The 26585-nt window shown below is 41.7% G+C and overlaps 3 long non-coding RNA genes across 3 annotated transcripts in view; 1 reads left to right on the top strand and 2 right to left on the bottom strand.

The window, feature by feature from the left end:
• The window catches only part of LOC105464603 (uncharacterized), an 87285-nt gene that overhangs the window by 57373 nt on the left and 3327 nt on the right, over positions 1-26585 (bottom strand). The gene's annotated exons all lie outside the window — the stretch shown is intronic.
• The window catches only part of LOC105464598 (uncharacterized), a 33327-nt gene continuing 12938 nt past the window's right edge, over positions 6197-26585 (top strand). Inside the window, exon 1 of the long non-coding RNA XR_011617053.1 lies at positions 6197-6274. This is a non-coding gene — a long non-coding RNA (uncharacterized lncRNA). The remainder of the gene's footprint in view (positions 6275-26585) is intronic.
• LOC139360058 (uncharacterized) lies at positions 12475-14064 on the bottom strand. Its single transcript, XR_011617051.1, has 2 exons — positions 13768-14064; positions 12475-12622 (listed from the first exon to the last, which is right to left on the bottom strand). It is a non-coding gene; the product is annotated as an uncharacterized lncRNA (long non-coding RNA).

Below are 26585 nucleotides of genomic sequence, written 5' to 3'. Positions count from 1 at the left end.
TGTATGTGTTGGGGGAAAGAGAGGAAGAGATAGAGAGAGTCTAGCTGGGACAAGATGGGGGATGATCAAACAACTCATCTCGAAGTAAACATGAAAGTAAAACAGAATCAGGTCATATTAAGTGAGTCCAATCCTTGAGGACCAAACAAATTCCATCCAAAGAGGATGAAAGAACGCCCAGATTTTATCTCTGAACCACTGAAGCTATCTTTTGGGGAATAATTTTTTTTTTTCAGTGTCACTGTCCTGATTTACCAAAAAGGGAGAAAGGATGGATCTCAGAAAGACCAGAAAAAATTTAGGCTAGTTTATGAAACAGTAGACACACAAAAATTAATGTGTGGTGATTCCCCAAACCACTGCTAGGTCACCTAATAATATAATGGCAAATTATTCTCATCTTCTTTTTTAATAAAAGTGTTTGACAAATTCTCTATAATGTTTCTGGATAAGATGATTAACTGTAAGTTAGATGATAATAGATTTATATGGATTTAAGCTAGAAGAACTAGAAAGCAGGTCATTAGATACAGCGATAAATAGATAGATAGATGTAGATTGATTAATTGACAGATATAGAGATTTAAGACCACTCTAAATTCAAACTCATCCATGCTGTTTATGTATTTAATCAAACATTTCTTTGGTTTCCTGTGGGAAGACACTGATTACCTATTACTCAGTCATGAACTTCTTTCCTAGGTAATAAAACAATGATTTTGTTTAGGCAACAATATTTCATTTTCCAGGCAATGACTTTTCATTGGTCTAGGCCAACCATAGCAATCCCAATCCATTTGGCCCAGTGATTGGCCAATGAGGCAAAGAAAAGTCTTCTGGGCCCTTCTGGGAAGGACTTTCGTCCCTGAAAGAAGAAAGGCACACAAAGAGGGGGTTCTTTTTGCTCCTACTCCCTTCATTCCTGCTGCAGATACTTTTATGTGAGAGCCTGATGCTTGGGGCTGTGGCAGCCATCTTGAAACCATGAGAGCACAAACATGAAACTCATCCTCTGAGGATAACACAATAGAGAGAAGAAAAGAACCTGGATCTTGATGACATCATTTATTCACCAAACAAGCCTGAAATTGCATTTCTCCAGACTTCTTATTAAATAGACAATAAATGTCCTTATGGTTTGAGTCACTGTTAGCTGAGGACATCCTGACTGCTGTGCTTCTCAACTTTAAAGGAATGAGGAAATGACCTCAGGCGTTGCAGTTGGCCAGAAAACTTTGGCGAGGCTTCTAAAATGGGAGAAAAATTCTTGGTCTACAAATTTATGTAGCACATAAATAATATATCACTGAGGTACCATGGAGAATAGTAGTCCCACTCTGTTGTCCCTTGACCCAACCCTATTTAGTAGGGTTTTCTCAGGTCAGGGTCTTGCATTTTGGGAGGCACATGGAAAAGTCAAGTGCCAGTAGCAACTAAAATGAGGAGGAACATAAATATAGACATATCTGAAGGGAATGGATGAATTATTTTTATACTGTGTAATAAAAGACAAGAAGAATTATGATGGCTAATTCAAACATCTGAAGGTTTTTAATGCAGTATAGACAAGAGAACAAAATGTTCTGCCCACTTTGCCACAAAATTCCTCCTCCTACATTCTCTATCTATCTTTATATAGTTACACCATTCACCCAACTGTCAATGGCTCTATTTTATTAGGGCTTCTCACATCCCCATACTTCTCTCCATTTCTTTTTTTTCTTTTTTTTTTTTTTTTTTTTTTTTTTTTTGAGACAGAGTCTTGCTCTGTCACCCAGGCTGGAGGGCAGTGGCGCTGTCTAGGCTCACTGCAAGCTCTGCCTCATTTCACGCCATTCTCCTGCCTCAGCCTCCCAAGTAGCTGGGACTACAGGCACCCACCACTACGCCCGGCTAATTTTTTGTATTTTTAGTAGAGAGGGAGCTTCACCATGTTAGCCAAGATGGTCTCGATCTCCTGACCTCTTGATCAGCCCACCTCAGCCTCCCAAAGTGCTGGGATTATAGGCGTAAGCCACGGCGCCCAGCCCCTCTTCTATTTCTAATGTCACATCTTTGGCACCATTGTCTCTCCCCTGGACCACTGCAGTAGCTCTCTCCAGTCTCATGGCTCCCAGCACAGCTTCCATGGCATTTCCAACATGAGCCCTCTAAAAAACAAACTTGACCTAATTGGTCCCCTACTAAAACTCTTTCAGTGCTCTCCGTTGGCATTCAGAGTACAACCCAATATTCTTAACCATTCATAATTTGGCCCATGTCCATTTTTTATACCCCCATCCTGTTACTTTCCTGCAAGTACCTTATGCTTATCCCAAGGTATTTTCAGGCTCTTTAAAACATACCAAACTGTTTCAAGCTTCTGTGTTTCTCTATCTTCTCATTCCATATCCACAAGAAGAAAACCAATATTCCCTTCAAACTCTTGCTCAAAATTCTTCATTTTTGGAGCCCCTAAAACTCTCCTCTCCAGGGACACTAGCATACACAAAGTATCCCAAAATCCTAGGCCAGGCAGGAGAATAGGAAAGGCATGGGCTGCAGTAGACAGGACCACCCCAGAGACTAGAGGGGCCAGATTCAAAAAATCAGATAAACTATGTAAATGAGACTTCACTTTCATGAAACCAGACAGAAAGATAAAATCTGGGTAAAACTCAATAGGATAGAAATGGGAGAAACCAGGAGAGAACCAACATCTGACATGGAGAATGAGAAGAGTCTGTATAAATTATCTGAGCCACTTTTGGGGGCATGACTATAACCTTGGGCATGTGTAGAGAGGGAGATATTCAAGGTACCAACTAATAGGCACTTTATTTATACCTCTCTTAGTAACTATCTCATCACATTGAAATTGTATATTGCTCTTTGTTTCCCCCTCTGTTCTCTATGATTGTCTACGGAAGGGACCATGTCTTATTCATCTGTAACCCATACTTCCCCAAGCCACACCTGCGTAGGAGTAAAAGTAGGTTGAAATTATCAGTCAAAACTAGTATTTCTCTGCCTCTGTTCATACACTCTCTTCAGAGATCCTCCAAATTCCTTCAAACTTTTCCTAGCTCAGGAGTCCCCTCAGGACGCTCAGTTAGTCTTCTTGGTCACCTTGTGCTATCTACCATTTTCCTTCTCTTGTGATCCTGCCCCAGCTCAAGGAGTAATATTTTCTGTGGCTTATAAGTCCCTTCATGATGCTTGGAGCTGTGGCAGCCATCTTGAAACCATGAGGCCACAAACACGAAACTAAGCCTCTGAAGTCCACAGAGTAGAAAGAAGAAAAGAATATGGATCCTTTCTACAGAGGATCTGTGTGGTAGCTTCAGTGAACAGCACCAGCACTGTTCAGTGAAGCTACCACACAAATCACCTGTAGAATCCTCTAGAATCCACAAAAGGAGCCAATTCCCATGCCCTTACCCATGAGTCAGGCCAATTATAGCTTCCTGCTGGCCTGGCCTTCTGCTCAGGCCTCGGCATTTGTTCTGGACTTTGTTCAATGAGCTCCAAACGTAAAAAGAACTGAACTCTTCATTGCCATTTGCTTTACAGAGGCAGTATTTCTGTAGGCTCATCCCTGAAATTTTGGTTAAATGATTCTAAGCATATTTTATGGTTCCCTGTCCTCTGAGTGAGGACCCAAATCCATGGAGAATTAACCAGAAGTCAAATGAGTTGTAGACATCCTCTTGCTTTCAGGATGGCCTTTCTCACAAGAGGCCTCATGGGCCTTGACAATCTGTCTTTAGGTTGAAGTCCTCATGCAGATAGATATCTGACAACTCCACCTTTCAGTCTGAAATTTCTTTCATGCCTCTCTGTGTCCCTGGTGTGTAGTACATGCCTGACATATAAATGTATGTTCAGTAAATGTTTACTAAATGAATAAACAAGGAAATGTTTTTCAAAATGAAAATTTAGAATGATTACATTTCTCCAAAAAAGATTTACAAATGTTCAATAAGTACATAAAATAATGCTTGACATTATTAGCCATTATAGAAATGCAAATCAAAACCATAACAAGAAGCTATTTCATATTCACTACAATAGCTATGATTAAAAGGGTGAACAATAGCAAGTGTTGTCAAGAATGTGGAAAAATCAGAACCCTTAGGCATGGCTCATGGGGATGTAAAATGGCATCACTGCTGTGGAAAAATTTGGTAGTTTCTCAAAAAGTTAAACATAGAGTTATCATGCGACCCAGTGATTCCATTTCTAGGTATATACCCAAGACAATTGAAAATATATATTCACACAAAAACTTGTGGAACACAAATGTTCAAAGCAACACTATTTATAATAGCCAAAAAGTGGAAACAACCCAAATGTTCATCACTTGATAATGGATAAACAATGTATATCCATACAATGGAACATTATTCACCCATAAAAAGAAATGTAGTATATGCTGCAATGAAGTAATGAAGAACATGCTGAATGCTACATGCTACAACATGGATGAACCTTGAAATGCCATGCTAAGTAAAAGAAACTAGACCCAAAGGCCATATAATATATGATTCCATTTGTATGAATGTCCTGAATAGATAAATCCATAGAGACAGAGAGGAATTAAGTAGTTTTTCAGAGGTTGAAGGAAGGAGAGAATGAGGAGTGACTACTAATGAGTGCAGTATTTTGAGGGAGATGAAATAGACAGTGGTAATGGTTGCACAACTTTACAAATAAACCAAAAACCACCGAATTGTATACTTTTAAAAGGTGAATTTTTTGGTATCTCAGTTTTTTAGTGCCCCTAGAAAAACTAGGACAATTGGGTGGACATTCTATCATGTTAAATTATAAATTACAAAGTGAATTTTGGTTCAATTTTTTAAAGTACTTTCTACTTTTGGAAATTGACATGCCTACCTATGGAAATAAATTCCTTATTCAGGTAGTGAGCTGCCTATCTCAAGGATTATTCAAGATAGCCTTAGCAGAGGTGTTACAGAAGGAATTCGTACACTGCACTTGATATTAGACTATCTTATAAATTCTATATCGTGTTATGTATCTTGCCCTATGCAAATAAGTCACTCTATTAATAAATAAATAAATGGCAACAAATCTCTAGAGGACGCATTAACAAACAAATCTTAGCAAAGCCTTTATTAAGCTTATCTTTGTACACAAAGTTGAGCTAACCAGCAAATGCTAACCTTTTCAGGGAAAGCTTACTGTGGATCATGGCCAATTTATCCCTGGGAGGTAGAAAAGTGAACCCCACATATTCTATGTTGAGTTTGATCAGCTGCTAGAGAAATTATTTTGGAAAGAAAAAAAAAATAATGACTGATAAACTCCAGTTGCCCAGCTGAGTGAATATAAACACTGCTGGCCAATACTGCTCGTGCACGGGTGGCTGGCAGAGGCCACTGGAGGAGAATCTGCAGTTCCAGGGAAGGAGGAAGAAGGAAGGAGGGAGAATGGAAGTCTGTGCCGGTTTTCAAACCACGTAAGAACAGAGACGGAAGAACAACATTGCTGGACATCAGAAATAATGTCAACAAAGTCTGCAGAAGGCACTTCATTCCAATATTTACAGTACTCAGCCCAGTGATGGGCAGAGAGTAGGCACTCATTATAATTTTTTCCCCTTATAAAAAATGTTTCCTTTTACCTTTCCCTACCCTCATATTATGTGTTAAATTTATCACCGCACCAAAAATAGGAATGTTGGAGTTCTAACTGCAGCACCTCAGAATGTGCCATTATTTGGAGAAAGGTCTTTGCAGATCAAGTTAAAATGAGGTCATTGGGATGGGCCCTAACCTAATGTGACTGGTGTCCTTATAAGAAGAGGAAATTTCTACACGGATACACACACAGGGAGAACGCCATGTGAAAATGGAAGTAAAGATTGGGGTGCAGCAACTACAAGGCCAGGAACACCGCAGAGGTTCCTTACCAGCAAACCACCAGAAATTAGGATAGAAGTGTGGAACAGATTCTCCCTCACAGCTCTCAGAAGGAACTCACTTTGCGGACACCTCGGTCTCCAACTTCCGGCCTCCAGAACTGGAGATGATGCATTTCCGTTGTTGAAGTCACCCGATATATAAGACTCTGTTACGGCAGTTGTAACAGACTAGTACACTCTATGCGCCACCCCCAGCAGCAGCAGCACTCTCCAACCTTGTTGTCATTGTCATTTTCTAGTCCTGGCTTCCTCTTACCAGAAGTTGAGTTTAAAACTACATTGAAAGTCCAGCCTGTCAACAGGGAGCACCAAAACCCACAAGCATCCAAGCTGATTTTTCCCTCTGTAAGTACAGTCTGTGTCCTCTAATCATCTGCAGCCAATGAAAAGGGCTAAAATGGCATGATGCCTCTCACCCCCATTCTTTTTCATGATATGTCATTCATCTTTAGTAGGGTGGCAGAAAACTGTCCTTAAAATGGCAATTTCATTAAGTTAAGCGTGATTTTGGATAAGTGAGCCCCAAGGGCTCAATAAACAAACATGAACAGATGTTCCAAATTGGGGAGGAATATGACAAAAGAAGAAGAGGCAATAATGTTGCCAGACTGACATTTCATACCCAAGGCTCTGTCTGAGCTCTGAGCCACCAGTACACCTGCTGCAGGAACAGCATTTCGATATGATCTAATATACTCAGTAATGAGTTCAAAAGTGCAGCATGCACATAACTTCATTCTAAGGACTGTAAATTAGAGTGATCTTCTAATGAGGAATAATAAGTCGCATTTCCCAGCCTGTGCTTAGGAAGTCACAAGCAGTGCAACTCTCTGGCTCAGAGGAAAAGGGCCCCCCCTTTCTCTTCCTCCATGCTAGAGCCCCTGAGGAAGGCAGTCATCCCGAGAATAGCACTCCTAGTCCCACTGCAGCCAAGCTCCTGGCTGCAGAGTCAGGCACTGCACGTCCACAGAGCTGGGGGTGCTCCAGCCAGTACCACCCAAACACTACCCTCCCTAAGTCCAAAATTTGTTCACAGTTTGCTAAAGACAGGTATAAATCAAGAAACTGGGCTGTAATTTACAGGGTTGTAGATTACAGGCTCATGCCTGTAATCCCAACTTCTTGGGAGGCCAAGGTGGGAGGATCATTTGAGCCCAGGAATTCGAGACTAGCCTGGGCAATGCAGGGAGACCCCATCTCCACAAACAAAATAATAAAAACATAAAATAAAGAAGCTAAACAGAAAAAACAGAACCATATACTCTAAGAAAAAAAAAAATCTTGCACCCAACCATATAAAGGCTATTTCAGAAAAAAAAAAAAAAAAGTAATTCAATGACAAGTTTACAGCTTTAGGACAGGGTACATCTTTTGTGTACTTCAGCAGTTCTGAATCTGTTAAATCATCCTTGAGTGTCTACTCTGTGCCCAACATTGTGCAAGGTGCTGATGTAAGGCTGTGGATGAGACAGACACAGTTGCTGTTGGTGGAGATGCAGTACCAGGCACAAAACCAGGCTTAGGGGTCAGAACCAGAGTCCCATCTCAATTCTGTCATTTCTTAGCTAGATGGTCCTGGAGAGGTCATGTAACCTCTCTGAGCCTCAGCTTCCTCATCTGTAAAACAGAGATAGTAATATGTCCTACATCATGTTTTGTAAAGTTTTTAGTACTGAACATAATAATCACTTGAAAATGGTAGCTATAATTATTTGATGTTAATGTATAAATGCTGATAAACATATCCTTATAGATTTGCCTTTAAATGTCCTTCATGAGCGTATATTCTGCCTTCCCAGCTAGAGGTGAATATTCATCAGGGCAGACACCATGTCTTCTTTTTCTTTGATATCCTCCAACTGTTTAGAGCTGCCTACAATGATGGCTGCCTCACTGTCCCACATCAGTGTCCTAGACAAGCTGTAAGAAAAAAGCCAGAAAATTACATAGTCAAGAATTATAGACTGGGCATGGTGGCTCACGCTTGTAATCCCAGCACTTTGGGAGATCGAGGTGGGCAGATCATGAGGTCAGGAATTCAAGACCAGTCTGAAAAACATGGTGAAACCCCGTCTCTACTAAAAATACAAAAATTAGCCAGGCATGGTGGTGCACACCTGTAATCCCAGCTACTCAGGAGGCTGAGGCAGGAGAATTGCTTGAACCTGGAGGCAGAGGTTGCAGTGAGCCAAGATCACACCACTGCGCTCCAGCCTGGGTGACAGTGTGAGACTCCATCTCAAAAAATAGATAGATAGATAGATAGATAGATAGATAGATAGATAGATAGATAGATAGATAGATATAGATATAGGCAATGGTGCTGCTCAGGAAGAATTAATGGAGTGACATGAGAAACAAGACTTGTAAACTATCGATTGTCATAATTGCAAAGTCTTGTGGCATCTCAAAACAGAAAGTCTAAAGCTCTGTTCTTCCCCCTGTTTAATGAAAACCAACCTAACCTTGAAACGACATATTCTCTGGCCCCAAGAATAATGAAAAGATTATTAAGTCTATAGGACGTCTTGCTGTTGTGTAAACTTTAAAGCAAATGTATGTTCCCATAGAATACTCTGGCTTTTAAATCTACAAAGATTCACCTATTCCTGAATCATAAAAAAATATTTTTCAAGCAATTTCCTCATCCTGAGAGAGAAAATAAACTGTTTCTTCTGAGACATCAACAGCTTTCCTATGAAACCAAATGTTCTCCAGGACAAAAATTTTTGTCTTCCAAAGAAAGACTATTTTCTCCCTTCATCAACAAGAGATAGAACCTGCTGTTTTTAATTCATAAGGTACGCCCAACCTAAAATGGTTCAAGAATGTTTTCATACATTGCTTCAATGTTTCAAGAGCATCATAAGAATATATTTTAAAATATAATCAAACAGCTATATGGAATATGCTTTTCCATGTTTGATCCCCTCAAAAGTTACATAGATGTTTTCTTAAGGAGAAATAAGAATAGATTGTGTTATAACATTTGATAAATTCCTTCTGAGTCAAGAATAATACAGAATGGTTGCAGGAAAATAGAAAATTCCAGGCAGCAGTTTCACATGACTAAGCCAAAGGAAATTGTTGAAATAGCTGCAGAAGCTATGAGTTGATAAGACCTTGGAAAACAGGGTGTGGACCAAGTTGGCAAAGACCAACTGGACCCAACATGACACTGGATTTGACCTAGGTTTCACCTAGGACCTCATTTTATACTCATTGACTGACTCAATCACACACCCAGTCACTGTGAAAAGCGGTTTGGAGATTTCTCAGAGAATTTAAAACAGAACTACCATTTGAGCCAGCAATCCCACTACTGTGCATATACCCCAAGGAATATAAATTGTTCTGCCATAAAGATACATGCACACACATGTTCACCACAGCACTTTTCACGATAACAAAGACATGGAATCAACCTGGATGCCCATAAACAATGGTCTGGATAAAGCAAGTGTGGTACATATACACCATGAAATACTATGCAGCCTTAAAAAGGAATGAAATCTTGTGCTTTTTAGCAACACAGATGAAGCTAGAGGCCATTATCCAAAGCAAATTAAGACAGGAACAGAAAACCAAGTGGGAGCTTGGAAGTGCCATGACCATTCCAAGATGATATCATTTAGATTTGTGTCCCTGCCCAAATCTCATGTCAAATTGTAATCCCCAGTATTGGAGGGGGAGCCTGGTGGGAGGTGATTGGATCACAAGGGCAGACTTCCCCCCTGCTGGCCTCATTATAGTGAGTGAATTCTCATGAGATCTGGTTGTTTAAAAGTGTGTAGCACCTCCCTGCTTTCTTCCTCCTGCTCCTGCCATATAAGATGTGCCTCCTTCCTCTTCATCTTCTGCCATGATTGTAAGTTTCCTGAGACCTCCACAGCCACACTTCCTGTACAGCTTGCAGAACCGTGAGCCAATTACACCTCTTTTCTTTACAAATGACCCAGTCTCAGGTAGTTCTTTATAGCAACGCGAAAACAGACTAATACACAAGAACACTGATATTTGGTGTAAAAATGGGTACACCACAGTTCCAAGAAATCTCCACCTTTTTCAGGAATTTTCATGAATATTCCACCCTTTGGTTAAAAACCCATAAGCATAGAAACCCCAAGCCCCATTGTGTAACTTTCTCTTGAGTACACATACACTCCCCTTTCTTGAGTGTGTACTTTTTTCTTTCACTTTGCAATAAATCTCCATACTTTCTCTATTTTCTGACTCATCCTTGAATTCCTTCTCACAATGGTGTCAAGAGCCTTGACACTGGCTGAAGTTGAGGTCCCACTGGTGCCTGGGAACCTCCCCAGTCCACCAGTATTACACTTTTGCTCAAAAATGAGGTATTCAATGACAAACGGGAAGTTACGCTTGCTAAGGGGAAAAAAGATCATTAAATGTTTCCAAGAAAGTCATTGAACATAGAAAAGATTGTCACACACGTTCAGCCCTTTAGAAGTCTCGTAACTCCCCTTAGATGCTCCTAAAAGAATTGGTGAAGTAGACAATGGCTGTATTGGAAGTAGATCCTCCACAATCTGGCCACATTCCTAACTCTGCTTCGTCGCCACCTTCTGCTGCTCTGCCTGCTTGGCTTGGCAACCCCATTTATATCCTCACTAAGCCCAACCTCTCCAGACCGCACCCAGCCCCCTCCCCATGAGCTGCTGATGGAGCTGCCACCAGCTTGTCCTAGCCTTCCTACACCTGGGCCCAGTCTTCAGGGGCCTCCCTGACAAGGTTGGGCCATGACCCAGAAGGACTGATTCAAGCAGCCAACTGCTTGTTTTGAATGATTTAATCTACTTGAGAATAGCAACGGAATGGATGGTACTTTGAGACTTCCAGCTCTGATTCTAACAACTTGTGACTAAATCTTCCTAGAAGAACTAAATAGAGAAATGCCCCATCCATTTAAAACCTAAACCAAGAAAAGATGATCAGTGCTAAAATAATCTAACCTCAGTCCAGGACTATTATCAGCAGATTACTGGGCTGGTTTAGACCTTTCCAAAATGAAAATGCAGGCTTCTCTATGCATAGATGTGTGATAAAGTCGGGGGAGGGAGGGAGAGCAGGGCGAGATGAGCATCTTTATCTTAGCATAACTAAGAGCAGATTATCCCTCACCTCTGAGGTTTGAATAAAAGAGAAAGAAAGCTGAGGAAAGCAATTAGACGGCTTAATAAGGGTCTGAGAGGGTTTCGCTGCAAGCAATAATAATTCAGCTTAGGTAGTGGAAGGCAGGAAGAACGATTCAATCCTATTTAGTCATCTGAAGCCAGATCTGCATGTGGTACTGAACACTGGTCATTTGTATTTGGATAATTCACCAGTTGCCACTAAGAAATTACCCTAGGGAATGCTTTCTGGGAAGGATGTGGGGGAGGGGAGCCAAGGACAGGCTGTGTCCTCTCACCTTATTGTTCAGAGCCTGGAATCATTTGCATGGCCCTCTGAGGATGAAGTCTTTTCTGCCATTTGGTAGATTGCCATCAAATTTCAAATGACATGATGCGCAGTAGATTTATGCACCATGAAGCGGATACTGCAGGGGTTTGGTGTATTTGTGTTTCATTTCCAGTTAAACAATACACAAGGGGCTGTCACACTAACAAGGTTTATAATGATTGACTTGTTCAGCCGTATCGAGACCTTTACTTCAATAGAGCAGAAGCCTCAATAAACAGGAAATTTATATTTGAACAGATGTCTGTCTAGAAGGGTGGTGCCATATTTCTGCCTGACTTGGTACAAAATGAATCGTGTACATTTCCCTCCAAAACACAGGGCATAGCTAAATTCTGGACAATTGACTGGATCTCTGGGTCACTAGCATCTCACTCCTGTAAAATAGAATCTCTTAATATGTGTGTTTAAATCGTCTGAAAGAAGAACTATCAAGTATAATTCAATACTTGGCTGTGCTCATTTTTAAGCATAAATTAACAATTTTGAAAAATACAGTCATATCAGAACAAAAAGAAAACAGTTCTATCTCTGTGATAAGGAGCAACTTAATTCCTTGAGCCTCAATTTTCCCATCTAAAAAGTAGAAATAGCAAAACCCCATGTACAATGTTGTTATGAGAATAAAAGGTTGTCATGATAAAAGTCTAGGAAAGCCTAGCACACAGTTGTTGTCTGATAAATATTTGTTTAACAAAATATACACAGATCATCTAAGTGACCCTCTAGACCCATCTGATCTCGCCTTTGGTGGATGAGTTCATATTATCTGTGACAGAATTAAGAACAGTAAGAACATTCAGGAACAGAACAGCGCAAGACACGGTGAGAAGAGAATGCTTTCCTGAAACCTAATCCATCCAGTGAACCAGACAGACATGACAAGTGTGGTCACTGCCGGGGACTGATTCCCTGAGGAGCCAGATAAAACCTGCTAAGAGAAAAAAGAGTTGAGGGTTGTTTAAGAGAATAATTTATTCTCACCTTGGATTCAAAAATACTTAGCTATGCGTTGAATGAATGAATGAATGAATGAGTCAATAAATGAGAAAACAAACACATACTTATGTAACCACCTCCAGAGTATTTTAATGAACCATTCATGAATTCAGAATAAGTTATTGGGCCCTTACCATGTGCCAGACTGTGCTAGGGTCTGATGATAAAGGAGTGGGAAGACTGAGTAGTCCTTGCCTTCTAAGAGCTCACAGCCTAGTAGGGAGATAAATAAACAAATAACCACATAAATGAAGACAGGAATCATGATAAGTGCTATGATGGAAGAACAGAGAGTGCTATGCGAGTATTTATATCATGCAAACCTAATTTCTGGGACCTGAGGTATGTGTAGAAATTAGTCAGGGAAAGAATGGAGGAAAGAGAGTTCCAGGCAGAGCGAACAGCCCATGAGAAATCTCTGAGGCAAGGGAGAGATGGGCACATTCTTAGAACTGGAAGACAAACTCAGTAGCTGGAATAGCAGAAGCAAAGCGAAGACTGACAAGAGTTGGCAGGAACCTAATCGGGCAGAGTCTTATTGGTTATGTTATTAATTTTGTATTTTATTCTAAATGCAATGGGAAACAACATGATCACACTTTTGCTTTTAAAAAAGTCATTCTGACTACAGTGTGCAGAATAAATCAGAACAATATAAAAGTAGACATGGGGAAGCTATTGAGAAGCTATTACAGCAACTCTAACATGAAATGCTATGGGCTTACACTAGGATGTAGAGATGGGTTTAATACGTAATTTCGAAGTAGAATTGACAAACTTGAAATTCAAATGGCTGTCAGGGCAAGAGAGTAGACGGGGGTACTACCTATGGAATGGAGTATACCAAAATAACACCATACTGGGGAGTGGGGAAAGGGGCAGTAAAAAAGGTCAAGAGTTTAATATCAGATAATTCAAGCTTAAAATGTCTCCAACCACTAAAGTGGATGTGTCTATGGCTCAAAAGAGAAGTCAGAATTAAAACATCAACTGGGAAGCTACAGACATATATGAACTATGAGCAAAACCGCCAGAGTGACTGAGATTGCGCAAGGAACATATAGAGGAACAAGACAGCTCAACGTTCCCATGGAGGTCAAGAAGCCTGGGAAGGAGAAGCTATGGGATGGGAGGAAAATGGAGAGTGCTTGGTGCCAGGGAAGTAAGGTAGCATTTCCATAAGTGCATGCTGAATGTTGTTCCAAACAAAGAAAAATGAGAACTGAAATGAGCCCACTGGATTTAACAACACCCAAGTAACCATAGTAAATGGTGATGTCATGAAGTTGTGAGGACAGAAGCCAGTCTGGAGAGGGTGGGAAACACCGAGGTGAGGAAGCACGTGGGCAGGAGCAGACCAGGCTTGGGCGAGGGTGGCTACAGAAGCACAGTCACAGGAGAGAGGCCAGAGTCACAGGAAGGGGCAGCCATGGTTGTCATTTGTCACTGCTGTCTTTGTTGCTGTTGTCTTTGGGATTGTTCCTGGTGGGAGATACAACAGAATGTTTTATTTATTTATTTATTTATTTATTTATTTATTTATTTATTTTTATTATACTTTAAGTTCTAGGGTACATGTGGATAACGTGCAGGTTTGTTACATATGTATACTTGTGCCATGTTGGCGTGCTGCACCCATCAACTCATCATTTACATCAGGTATAACTCCCAATGCAATCCCTCCCCCTCCCCCCTCCCCCCTCCCCCCTCCCCCCTCCCCATGATAGGCCCCGGTGTATGATGTTCCCCTTCCCGAGTCCAAGTGATCTCATTGTTCAGTTCCCACCTATGAGTGAGAACATGCCTTGTTTGGTTTTCTGTTCTTGTGATAGTTTGCTGAGAATGATGGTTTCCAGCTGCATCCATGTCCCTACAAAGGACACAAACTCATCCTTTTTTATGGCTGCATAGTATTCCATGGTGTATATGTGCCACATTTTCTTAATTCAGTCTGTCACTGATGGACATTTGGGTTGTTTCCAAGTCTTTGCTATTGTGAATAGTGCTGCAATAAACATACGTGTGCATGTGTCTTTATAGCAGCATGATTTATAATCCTTTGGGTATATACCCAGTAATGGGATGGCTGGGTCATATGGTACTTCTAGTTCTAGATCCTTGAGGAATCGCCATACTGTTTTCCATAATGGTTGAACTAGTTTACAATCCCACCAACAGTGTAAAAGTGTTCCTATTTCTCCACATCCTCTCCAGCACCTGTTGTTTCCTGACTTTTTAATGATTGCCATTCTAACTGGTGTGAGATGGTATCTCATTGTGGTTTTGATTTGCATTTCTCTGATGGCCAGTGATGATGAGCATTTTTTCATGTGTCTGTTGGCTGTATGAATGTCTTCTTTTGAATGTTTTAATACTGATCAGACAAATCCAGAGAGATGAGAAAGGCTAGAGGGAATGGGATTCCAAACATACATGGAGCAATTGGCCTTGGGAGGAAGAAGGGCGTGTCCTCCGTGAGAACTGTTGTGAAAAGAGGGTGCAGACGCAGGCTGCCGGGTAGATCATGTGAAGGGAACATGAGGGCATTTCCATCTGAGAGCTTCTAAATGTGAGGCAAGGTCATGTTATGAGATCAAGGGAGAGCGGGCAGTTTTAAGGATAATGAAAAAGGTATAAGACAGTCTTTCAGGAAAGCGGAATGGAGCTTCCTAAAAGAAAGCAGTACGAAGCTTGCCATGCCATGAGGAGAAGCCAATCGTGTTTGGTGATTGTGAATGCACAGTGTTATCATCGGCTAGGCCATGAGATACTCTCCAACCATGCCAAGACATTCAAGAGTAGACCTGAGCTAAGAGACGTGGCTCACTCCTGTAATCCCAGCACTTTGGGAGGCAAAGGTGGGAGGATTGCTTGAAGCCAGGGATTTGAGACCAACCTGCACAACACAGTTAGATCCCTATCTCTACAAAAAACAAAAAAATTAGCTGGGCATGGTGGCACCTGCCAATAGTCCCAGCTATTCAGGAGGCTGAGGTGGGAGGATTGCTTGAGTCCAGGAGTTTGAGGCTACAATGAGCTATGATTGACCCACTGCAGTATAGCCCAGGTGACAAAGAAAGATTCTGTTTCAAAAAGGAAGACTGGGACGAGTAGACCTGGAGAAGGTGGGTGGCTGGGTTCATCCAGACCTGGGATTTTGTCAGCTGAGCAGAAAGACAAATAGGAAGATATTTGCAACAATGAAATTGTCGTGTGAACAATGAAGTCTAAGCTGGACAAAGGGCATGTAGACACTCGAAGGGCTGGTGGGGAGAGAGAAAGCAGAAGGGTCCATGGACTGCAGATGCAAGGGGGATGTGAGCAGGGGAGTGGGGAAGATACAACAAGCAGCTTTCGGGAGTGGGGTGTGTGATTTAGAGATTCTGCAGATGGCGGAGCCTCCGGTGATGATGGCCATCAGAGCATAGCCATGGGAGGCGCCTGCTCAACCTAAGAGTGGAAGAGGAAGTCCTTGTAGATGAAGTGCTCAAAAAACTGAAAGTTTGGAATGTTGAATAGATTTCACTGTGGATGTGTAAGTCAACTAGGATAAAGACAGATATTGAAGTAGACAGAAAGATTGGGAGCCAGGTTCTAAAGTCTTCAGTGAGAGAGACAGAGATTTACTTACCAAAAAGTAAGGAAATTACAATGAAGAGGAGGGGAAGAAAGTGGTACACCTGGATGGTTTTAGCCCCAAAGGATTGAAATGTTTGTAAAAGGAAAGGGTAGTTACGGTCTAACTATGTCACAAGGAAGGAAGAAAGACACTTACCACACCGTCTAATCCTTAAATAAATCAAATGTGAAAAAATAGCCTCTACCCAAAAGTGCCTCAAGGAATATAACAATAATAATAACTCTAAATTTTTTGAGTGTGCTGAGAATATTTTATGTGTTACTTTATAAAAACCATTATTATTCCCATTTTACAGATGAGGAAACTGAAGCTTGGAAGGTTAAAGTAACTTGCATTAGTCAGGTATGTAGTAAATGGCAGAGCTGAAGCCATAACCTGCAGGAAAGTTTCCATTTATTGAAATGTTCTTGAGGGCTTGTTAAGGACGCAGTGCTTCTTTTATATCTGGAGGGATCTTGGAGAAGCCATTATTATATGGACTAATGGTGGAGTTTTGGAAGTTATTGCAGTTGGCCAGTTCGGGTGAAGGTGTTCATTTCACCCTGTGTCCTAGAGGAAAGAACTGGCCTTGCTCCCTTCTCTCCCCCTCTTCTCCTTTCCCTCTCTCTCCTCCTGCTACACAAACTCTTAAAAGCTGTTACTGCATTTATTTTTGTCTCCCCTGAGTCTAACATCGTGCCTGATTCACAGTAGCTGTTCAATAAATATTTATTGACCTGGAACAAGGAAAATGTCCAGACTAAACCAACAGACCAACCTTCTCTCACTTGCTGAGACTAGGACAAAAGAGAAGGGATAAGACAGATTCCTTTGTTATCATCTTCTTGCCTCTCAAGAATGAGTCAGATATGTGGCCACTTTGTCTTACATAACAGTAAAGTGATTAAACATGTATGCTAGGCTTTTAAGGACAATCTTGGTTTTAAGGGAAGCCGCAGGCCTGGACAGAGCACAGTAATTTCACACTGGCATGAAATTCTCCAATTCTCAGGGATTTGTCTTCCTACTTTCCCGAGGGCACAAAGACAGAGAAAAACTGATTCTCCTTTACTATAAATTCCCTTCCCATTCTCCCCAGTTTTCAATCTTCAAACATATAAGTATTAAAAATAAAGAGGTGGCTGGCAAGATGGCCAAATAGGAACAGCTCCAGTCTGCAACTCCCAGGGAGACCAATGCAGAAGGTGGATGATTTCTTCATTTCTTACTGAGATACCCGGCTCATCCAACTGGGACTGATTAGACAGTGGGTGCAGCCAATGGAGGGCAAGCCAAAGGAGGGTGGGGAGTCACCTCACCCGGGAAGCGCAAGTGGTCAGTGAACACCCTCCCATAGCCAAGGGAGGTCATGAGAGACTGTTCCATGAGAGACAGTGAGTTCTGGCCCAGGTGCTACGCTTTTCCCATGGTCTTCACAACCCGCAGACCAGGAGATTCCATCGGGTGCCTACACCACGAGGGCCCTGGGTTTCAAGCACAAAACTGGGTGGCTCTTTGAGCAGACACTGATCTAGCTGCAGAAGTTTTTTTCCATACCCCAGTGGCACCTGGAACACCAGCAAGACAGAACCATTCACCTTCCTGGAAAGGGGACTGAAGCCAGGGAGCCAAGTGGTCCAGCTCAGTGGATCCCACCTCCACAGAGCCCAGCAAGCTAAGATCCACTGGCTTGAAATACTCGATGCCAGCACGGCAGCCTGAAGTTGACCTGGAACACTCGAGCTTGGTGGGGCAAGGGGAGTCCACCATTACTGAGGCTTGAGTAGGCAGTTTTCCTCTCACAGTGTAAACAAAGCCATGGGGAAGTTCAAACTGGGCAGAGCCCAACGCAGCTCAGCAAAGCTGCTGTCGCCAGACTGCCTCTCTAGATTCCTCCTCTCTGGGAAGGGCATCTCTGAAAGAAAGGCAGCAGCCCCAGTCAGGGGCTTATAGATAAAACTCCCATCTCCCTGAGACAGAGCACCTGGGGGAAGGGGCAGCTGTGGGCACAGCTTCAGCAGACTTAAACATTCCTGCCTGCCGGCTCTGAAGAGAGCAGCAGATCTCCCAGCACAGCTCTTGAGCTCTGCTAAGGGACAGACTACCTCCTCAAGTGGGTCCCTGGCCCCCATACCTCCTGACTGGGAGACACCCTCCAGCAGAGGTCAATAGACACCTCATACAGGAGAGCTCCAGCTGGCAACTGGTGGGTGCCCCTCTGGGACGAAGCTTCCAGAGGAAGGAACAGGCAGCAATCTTTGCTGTTCTGCAGCCTCTGCTGGTGATACCCAGGCAAACAGGGTCTGGAGTGGACCTCCAGCAAACTCCAGCAGATCTGCAGCAGAGGCACCTGTCAGAAGGAAAACTAACAAACAGAAAGGAATAGCATCAACATCAACATAAAAGGCCATCTACACAAACACCCTATCCAAAAGTCACCAACATCAAAGACCAAAGGTAAATAAATCCACGAAAATGAGGAAAAAACAGCACAAAAAGTCTGAAAACTCCAAAAACCGGAATGCCTCTTCTCCTCCAAAGGATCACAACTCTTTACCAGCAAGGGAACAAAACTGGACAGAGAATGAGTTTGATGAATTGACAGAAGTAGGCTTCAGAAGGTGTATAATAACAAACTCCTCCGAGATAAAGGAGCATTTTGTAACCCAATGCAAGGAAGCTAAGAACCTTGAAAAAAGATTAGACAAATTGCTAACTAGAATAACTAGTTTAGAGAAGAACATAAATGACCTGATGGGGCTGAAAAACACAGTACGAGAACTTCGTGAAGCATGCACAAGTACCAATAGCCGAATCGATCAAGCGGAAAAAAGGATATCAGAGACTAAAGATCAACTTAATGAAATAAAGCATGAAGACAAGGTTAGAGAAAAAAAGAATGAAAAGGAACAAACAAAGCCTCCAAGAAATATGGGACTATGTGAAAAGACCAAACCTATGTATGATTGGTGCATCTGAAAATGACTTGGAGAATGGAACCAAGTTGGAAAACACTCTTCAGGATATTATCCAGGAGAACTTCCCCAACCTAGCAAAACAGGCCAACATTCAAATTCAGGAAATGCAGAGGACACCACAGAGATACTCCTTGAGAAGAGTAACCCCAAGACACATAATTGTCAGATTCACCAAGGTTGAAATGAAGGAAAAAAAATTGCTAAGGGCAGCCAGAGAGAAAAGTTGGGTTACCCACAAAGGGAAGCCCATCAGACTAACAGAGGATCTCTTGACAGAAACCCTACAAGCCAGAAGAGAGTAGGGGCCAATATTCAACATTCTTAAAGAAAATAATTTTCAACCCAGAATTTCATATCCAGTCACACTAAGTTTCATAAGTGAAGGAGAAATAAAATCCTTTACAGACAAGCAAATGCTGGGAGATTTTGTCACCACCAGGCCTGCCTTACAAGAGCTCCTGAAGGAAGCACTAAATATGGAAAGGAAAAACCAGTACCAGCCACTGCAAAAACATACCAAATTGTAAAGACCATTGACACTATGAAGAAACTGAGTCAACTAATGGGCACAGTAACCAGCTAGCATCATAAAGATAGGATGAGATTCACACATAACAATATTAACCTTAAATGTAAATGGGCTAAATGCCCCAAATAAAAGACACAGACTGGCAAATTGGATAAAAAGTCAAGACCCCTCAGTGTGCTGTATTTAGGATACACATCTCATGTGCAAAGACACACATAGGCTCAAAATAAAGGGATGGAGGAATATTTACCAAGCAGATGGAAAGGAAAAAAAAAGGCAGGGGTTGCAATCCTAGTCTCTGATAAAGCAGACTTTTAACCAACAAAGATCAAAAGAGACAAAAAAAAAAAAAAAAAAAGGCCATTATTTAATGATAAAGGGATCAATTCAACAAGAAGAGCTAACTATCCTAAATATATATGTACCCAGTACAGGAGCACCCAGATTCATAAAGCAAGTCCTTAGAGACCTACAAAGAGACTTAAATTCTCACGCAATAATAGCAGGAGACTTTAACACCCCACTGTCAATATTAGACAGATCAATGAGACAGAAAATTAACAAGGATATCCAGGACTTGAACTCAGCTCTGGACCAAGCAGGCCTAATAGACATCTACAGAATTCTCCACCCCAAATCAACAGAATATACATTCTTCTCAGCACCACATTGCACTTATTCTAAAATTGACCACATAATTAAAAGTAAAACACTCCTCAGCAAATGCAAAAGAACAGAAATCATAACAAACAGTCTCTCAGACCACAGTGCAATCAAATTAGAACTCAGGACTAAGAAACTCACTTAAAACCACACAACTACATGGAAAGTGAACAACCTGCTCCTGAATGACTACTGAGTAAATAATGAAATGAAGGCAGAAATAAATAAGTTCTTTGAAACCAATGAGAACAAAGACACAACGTAACAGAATCTCTGGGACACAGCTAAAGCGTCTTTAGAGGGAAATTTATTCCACTAAATGCCCACAGGAGAAAGCAGGAAAGATCTAAAATCGACACCCTAACATCACAATTAAAAGAACTAGAGAAGCAAGAGCAAACAAATTCAAGAGCTAGCAGAAGGCAAGAAATAACTAAGATCAGAGCAGAACTGAAGGAGACAGAGACACACACACAAAAAAAAACTCTTCAAAAAAAATAAATGAATCCAAGAGCTGGTTTTTTGAAAAGATTAACAAAATAGTCTGCTAGCCAGACTAATAAAGAAGAAAAGAGAGAAGACTCAAATAGACGCAATAAGAAATGATAAAGGGGATATCACCAACCACTGAATCCACAGAAATACAAACTACCATCAGAGAATACTATAAACACCTCTACACCAATAAACTAGAAAATCTAGAAGAAATGGATAAATTCCTGGACACATACACCCTCCCAAGACTAAACCAGGAAGAAGTCGAATCCCTGAATAGACCAACAACAAGTTCTGAAACTGAGGCAGCAGTTAGTAGCCTACTAACCAAAAAAAGCCCCAAGCCAGATGGATTCAGAGCCAAATTCTACCAGAAGTACAAAGAGGAGCTGATACCATTCCTTCTGAAACTATTCCAAAAAATAGAAAAAAAGTGACTCCTCTCTAGCTCATTTTATGAGGCCAGCATCATCCTGATACCAAAACCTGGCAGAAACACAACAAAAAAAGAAAATTTCAGGCCAATATCACTGACGAACATCAATGCAAAAATCCTCAATAAAATACTAGCAAACCGAATCCAGCATCACATCAAAAAGCTTATCCACCATGATCAAGTCGGCTTCATCCCTGGGATGCCAGGCTGGTTCAACATAGAAGAAAACCTAGGCAATACCATTCAGAACATAGGCATAGGCAAAGATGTCATGACTAAAACACCAAAAGCAACGGCAACAAAAGCCAGAATTGACAAGTGGCATCTAATTAAACTAAAGAGCTTCTGCACAGCAAAAGAAACTATCATCAGAGTGAACAGGCAACCTACAGAATGGGAGAAAAGTTTTGCAATCTATCCATCTGACAAAGGGCTAATATCCAGAATCTACAAGAAACTTAAACAAGTTTACAAGAAAAAAACAACCCCATCAAAAAATGGGCAAAGGATATGAACAGACATTTCTCAAAAGAAGACATTTATGTGACCAACAAACATATGAAAAAAAGCTCATCATCACTGGTCATTAAAGAAATGCAAATCAAAACACAATGAGATACCATCTCATGCCAGTTAGAATGGCGATCATTAAAAAGTCAGGAAACAACATGCTGGAGAGGATGTGGAGAAATAGGAATGCTTTTACGCCATTGGTGGGAGTGTAAATTAGTTCAACCATTGTGGAAGATGGTGTGGCGATTCTTCAAGGATCTAGAACAAGAAATACCATTTCACCCAGCAATCCTGTTGCTGGGTATATACCCAAAGGATTATAAATCATTCTACTATAAAGAAACATGCACACATATATTTATTGCAGCACTATTCACAATACCAAAGACTTGGAAGCAACCCAAATGTCCATCAATGACAGACTGGATAAAGAAAATGTGGCACATATACACCATGGAATACTATGCAGCCATAAAAAAAGGATGAGTTCATGTCCTTTGCAGGGACATGGATGAAACTGGAAACCATCATTCTCAGCAAACTAACACAGGAGCAGAAAACCAAACAAGGCATGTTCTCACTCATAAGTGGGAGTTGAACAATGAGAACACACAGACACAGGGAGGAGAACATTGCACACTGAGGCCTGTTGGGGAGTGGGGGGTTAAGGGAGGGATAGCGTTAGGAGAAATACCTAATGTAGATGACGGGTTTATGGGTGCAGCAAACCACCATGGCATGCATCTACCTATGTAACAAATCTGCACACTCAGCACATGTATCCCAGAACTTAAAGTATAATTTTAAAATAATAAAATAAATAAATAGCCAGGCGCAGTGGCTCACACCTGTAATTCCAGCACTTTGGGAGCCCAAGGCAGGTGGATCACCTGAGGTCAGGAGTTCGAGACCAGCCTGGCCAACATGGTAAAACCCCGTCTCTACTAAAAATACAAAAAATTAGCCAAGTATGTTGGTGCACACCTGTAATCCCAGCTATTCGGGAGGCTGAGGCAGGAGAATAGCTTGAACCCAGGAGAGGGAGGATGCAGTGAGCCAAGATCATACCACTGCACTCCAGCCTAGGTGACAGAGCGAGACTCCGTCTCAAAAAAATAATAATAAAGAAATGTGGAAGGGATAAGATAAGAGCCCACCACTCAAACCAGAGGAACTTGGTCTGTAATGATGTCATATTTCTAAAAATGGCAGTGTGTTAAGTCCAAGATTTCAGTCTGTTCTGATTCAGCATACAAGTATTGTGTTAGAGTGCTTCCATACTTAGGTCAGTCCCTCCCTGCAGGAAACACATCGAAAGTTTTCACCTCTCGGGAAGATGGCTATGATTTCAGTATTTACATATTTTACTTAGTTTTCATCCCTCTTTCAAGTAATAGATGCTAGAACCCACCAAGATGCCATGACTGTGATTTGTGTCACAGTCTGCCAACCTAGCCAGTGCTCTCTGAGAGATGTTAATCCTATAATGGAAGCAGGAGAACCAAAACCTTCTGAACATTCATCACTGATGGGTGAGGTCAGGTCAGCACACTTAGATCCAGGCTTGACAATGGAAGAGGATGTGGACACAGTTACGGCTCCAATTTAATCCACCATCCTCATGCTGTGTGCCTACAAAACATGCCAACCACTCCACAAATAGGGCAGCCCAGGGCCCCAAGGCCCAATCTCCACCCTCTAGGAGACTGCAATCTACAGATGCAAAATAGATTTTCTTTAAAATGACATTCAAATGCCTCCTTTCCCTTCTTCATATTTCAAGATTCCAACGGAGAGGAGGCAGTGCCTTTTGCAGTGTTTCAGAGGTTGTCAGTAATTCCCTGCACCTTATTAATTCCTGATGATAAGCCTGTTACAATGGTGAGGCTTCAGGTGTGTCCTTCAAGAATGATGGAGGTAACATGGTGGTCCAGGCCAAAGACAGAGACCAAAGGGAATGGCTGGACCAAGAAGACCCAGTAATGACTTTCCAACAGCCACCACACTGAATTCTTATCCAATATCTTTACCCATCTGCTCAGAAGATACAAGAACACTGTGCTCTATCTTCCAACTTCTATCTAGGTTTTACTGACTCAGTGCTATCACTCAGTAATATCAATGCTTTCTATGTGCTGGACAGTTTCCTGGGTTTCTTAAATGTTTATAATTCTTATCCTGAAAGTTTGACCAGATTACCAGCCTCATCTTGTGTATAAGAAAACTGAGGCACAAAAGTGTGGCTAATAAATGGAGATGGAACTGAAACCCACACTTCTTGGGCTTCCTGGCGTTCATGTTTGACTATGATGCAACGGTGCTTCCCAGAAGATAAAACCTAAAATGGTTCAGCGCAATTTGGCAGTGGCAGCCCTGTTGTCAGAGACTCATAACTGACTCTTCCTCCTCTCCAATCTTATCTCCTATCCGTAACACAAGCAGCAGAGGAGGCAGAAAAGATAGTGAGTCTGCTGAGCATAGAGTAGAAATGAGGTTGTGTGCTTCAACAGAAACATGAAGGTAAAGGTCCTTTGGGTCACTTCATACGCCAGATACACCAGGAGAGACTTCTCCAGAATCAGCAAACTTGACCATGAAACATGGTGGGAGGGTAAGGTCCGTGTTCTAAAATTATCACCCAGGGGGCTCCAGCCCACAAAGAGAAAGCATGCCTCCCTCCTGCTGCCACCCCACAGAGTGGCAAGAGAGTGAAAGACACAAGTCTGTTTCCCATCACTAATCATAACTCCAGACTCCCATGGATGCCTATGAGAAGAGGACCTCGTGCAGGGAAAAAATAAAAAACAAAAAATGGGTGTCATAACTTCAACAATGTGAGAAAAAGCAAAAGCAGATCGCAGGAGCCTGCGAGAACAGAATGTAAGAGAACGTGAAATGTTCATAGTTTCAGTCGCATATACAAATTATGAACCAGTTGGGATTCACCAGAAATGTTTTGTGGGCCAACTTTTCAATGCAATGCTTTGCTCAGTCTGGAGAAGTGTGAAGAACTGGCAGCTGACTTATGGTGCCTTGTTTTGAGTGTAAATCTGGGTTCATCCCAGCAGCTTACATCTCCAGGGCCCTCCAACAACCAGCTGAGTCAGCAACTGCAACAGCAAGCCTCCCCATGGAGAAGTTTGTCACTAGAGACACCACACTTGAGTACAGCATATCGCAGCTTCCGAAGAAAAGCCCTAGGGTACTCCTCTCCAAATGCCCACAGGATGACTTTACAAAGCCATTGGAATTAGCCCATGCCTATGTCCCCTTCCTGAGCTCCTAGATTGGTGCTAGACACTTAGTGAGGGCACCCAGTGTTGGGTGCTAAGAACTCTGCCACCAACTTTCACAAGATTAGCTTGTTAACTTCATAACGAACACAGCAAGAATAGGAAGATGAGTCAACTGCAGCACAGAGAAGGCAGCTGGCGTGCTGTAAGTAACACAGCTAGGATCCAATTCACTTCACAACACAGACAAGGGTCTGCCCTGCACAGCAGCAGACACTGTGTTTATCCTGAGATTACTAAGACATTGCCATGATCTTTGAGGAATTGACAGTCTACTGGAGTGTGCCTCATCTCACGGGTTTCAATCCAGATTTTTCTGCCACTTTTTAAAATGCTGTAACCACTCCCAAACACTTTATCGTCTGTATTTCATTTTGTGTTTAGCACAGACTATCCAGAAAGGTATTTATCTTCCTATGTATATGGGCCATATTTCTACCAGGATTTTAAGCTTTGTTATTTTTTTGAGATGAAGTCTCACTCTTGTCCCCAGGCTGGAGTACAGTGGTATGATCTTGGCTCACTGCAACCTCTGCCTCCCGGGTTCAAGTGATTCTCCTGCCTCAGCCTCCCCAGTAGCTGGGATTACAGGTGCCTGCCACCACACCCAGCTAATTTTTGTATTTTTAATAGAGATGGGGTTTCACCATGTTGGCCAGGCTGGTCTCGAACTCCTGACCTCAGGCGATCCGCCTGCCTCGGCCTCCCAAAGTACTGGGATTACAGGTGTGAGCCACCACGCCCAGGCTTAAGCTCTTTGAAGGCAAAGGATATGTCATGAACCTCTTGTTCCTGTACCTACCACTGTATCCTACACTTAATAGGCTAGCTTAGCAGGTTTCTTTTAATATTGGTGGTGGTGGTGCTGATGTGAGTGATTGAGATCAGTTCAAAGTAGAGAAGAAAGAATTAGAGAGTTTGCTCCCTTACTACCAACAAAAAGGTGTGTCTGTGTGGATATTATATGATTAAAATTCATTTCAGGAAACATTACACACTAGCAGCCTGTAATTCAGAGTCTAGGCTCTCAAACCAGATTAATTGCATTTGAAATCCATTCCCGTCATGTATGTATTAGCTGGGTGCCCCTAAGCATGTTACTTAATTTCTCTGTGCCTCATTTCCCTCTCTGTAAAATGAGAATAATAATAGTAACAACCCACTCTCACAAAGACTGTGTGTGTTAAAACATGTAAAGTGCTTAGAACGGAGTCCAACACATAGTAAGTGTTCAACTAACATTAACTCTGGCTATGATCTTCAGATAATTTTGCCTCAGTGCAGTTAGTATATAGTCATAGGATTGGCAGAAGCAAATTACAGGGTAACAGACCCTGTTAATGGATTTATTTTAAATAATAACTTCCAAGGGGCATCCTTGGTTCAGTATGAATTTAGTTCAATGCTTCATCTGGAAAATGATAATTTTGTCAATAAATATTTATTAAGTACCCAATAATACTTAATAATTAATTGTGTGTCTCTGTCACAAAAATTTGTCTTCTAGCACACTTAATAAATATTTATTGACAAAATTATTATTTTATAGATGAAGAACCATCTTCTTCCCTCAAAGAGCTCAGAGTCGAGGGCTGAACCTAGCACAATAAATGCAAGGACAAGGGAAAGCACCAAGTATCATGGAACACA

The sequence above is a fragment of the Macaca nemestrina genome, chromosome 19, assembly GCF_043159975.1.
Source record: "Macaca nemestrina isolate mMacNem1 chromosome 19, mMacNem.hap1, whole genome shotgun sequence".
In the NCBI taxonomy this organism is placed as follows: domain Eukaryota; kingdom Metazoa; phylum Chordata; class Mammalia; order Primates; family Cercopithecidae; genus Macaca; species Macaca nemestrina.
Note: the sequence above shows the minus strand (reverse complement) of the source record. Positions and strands in the feature narration are given on the sequence as shown.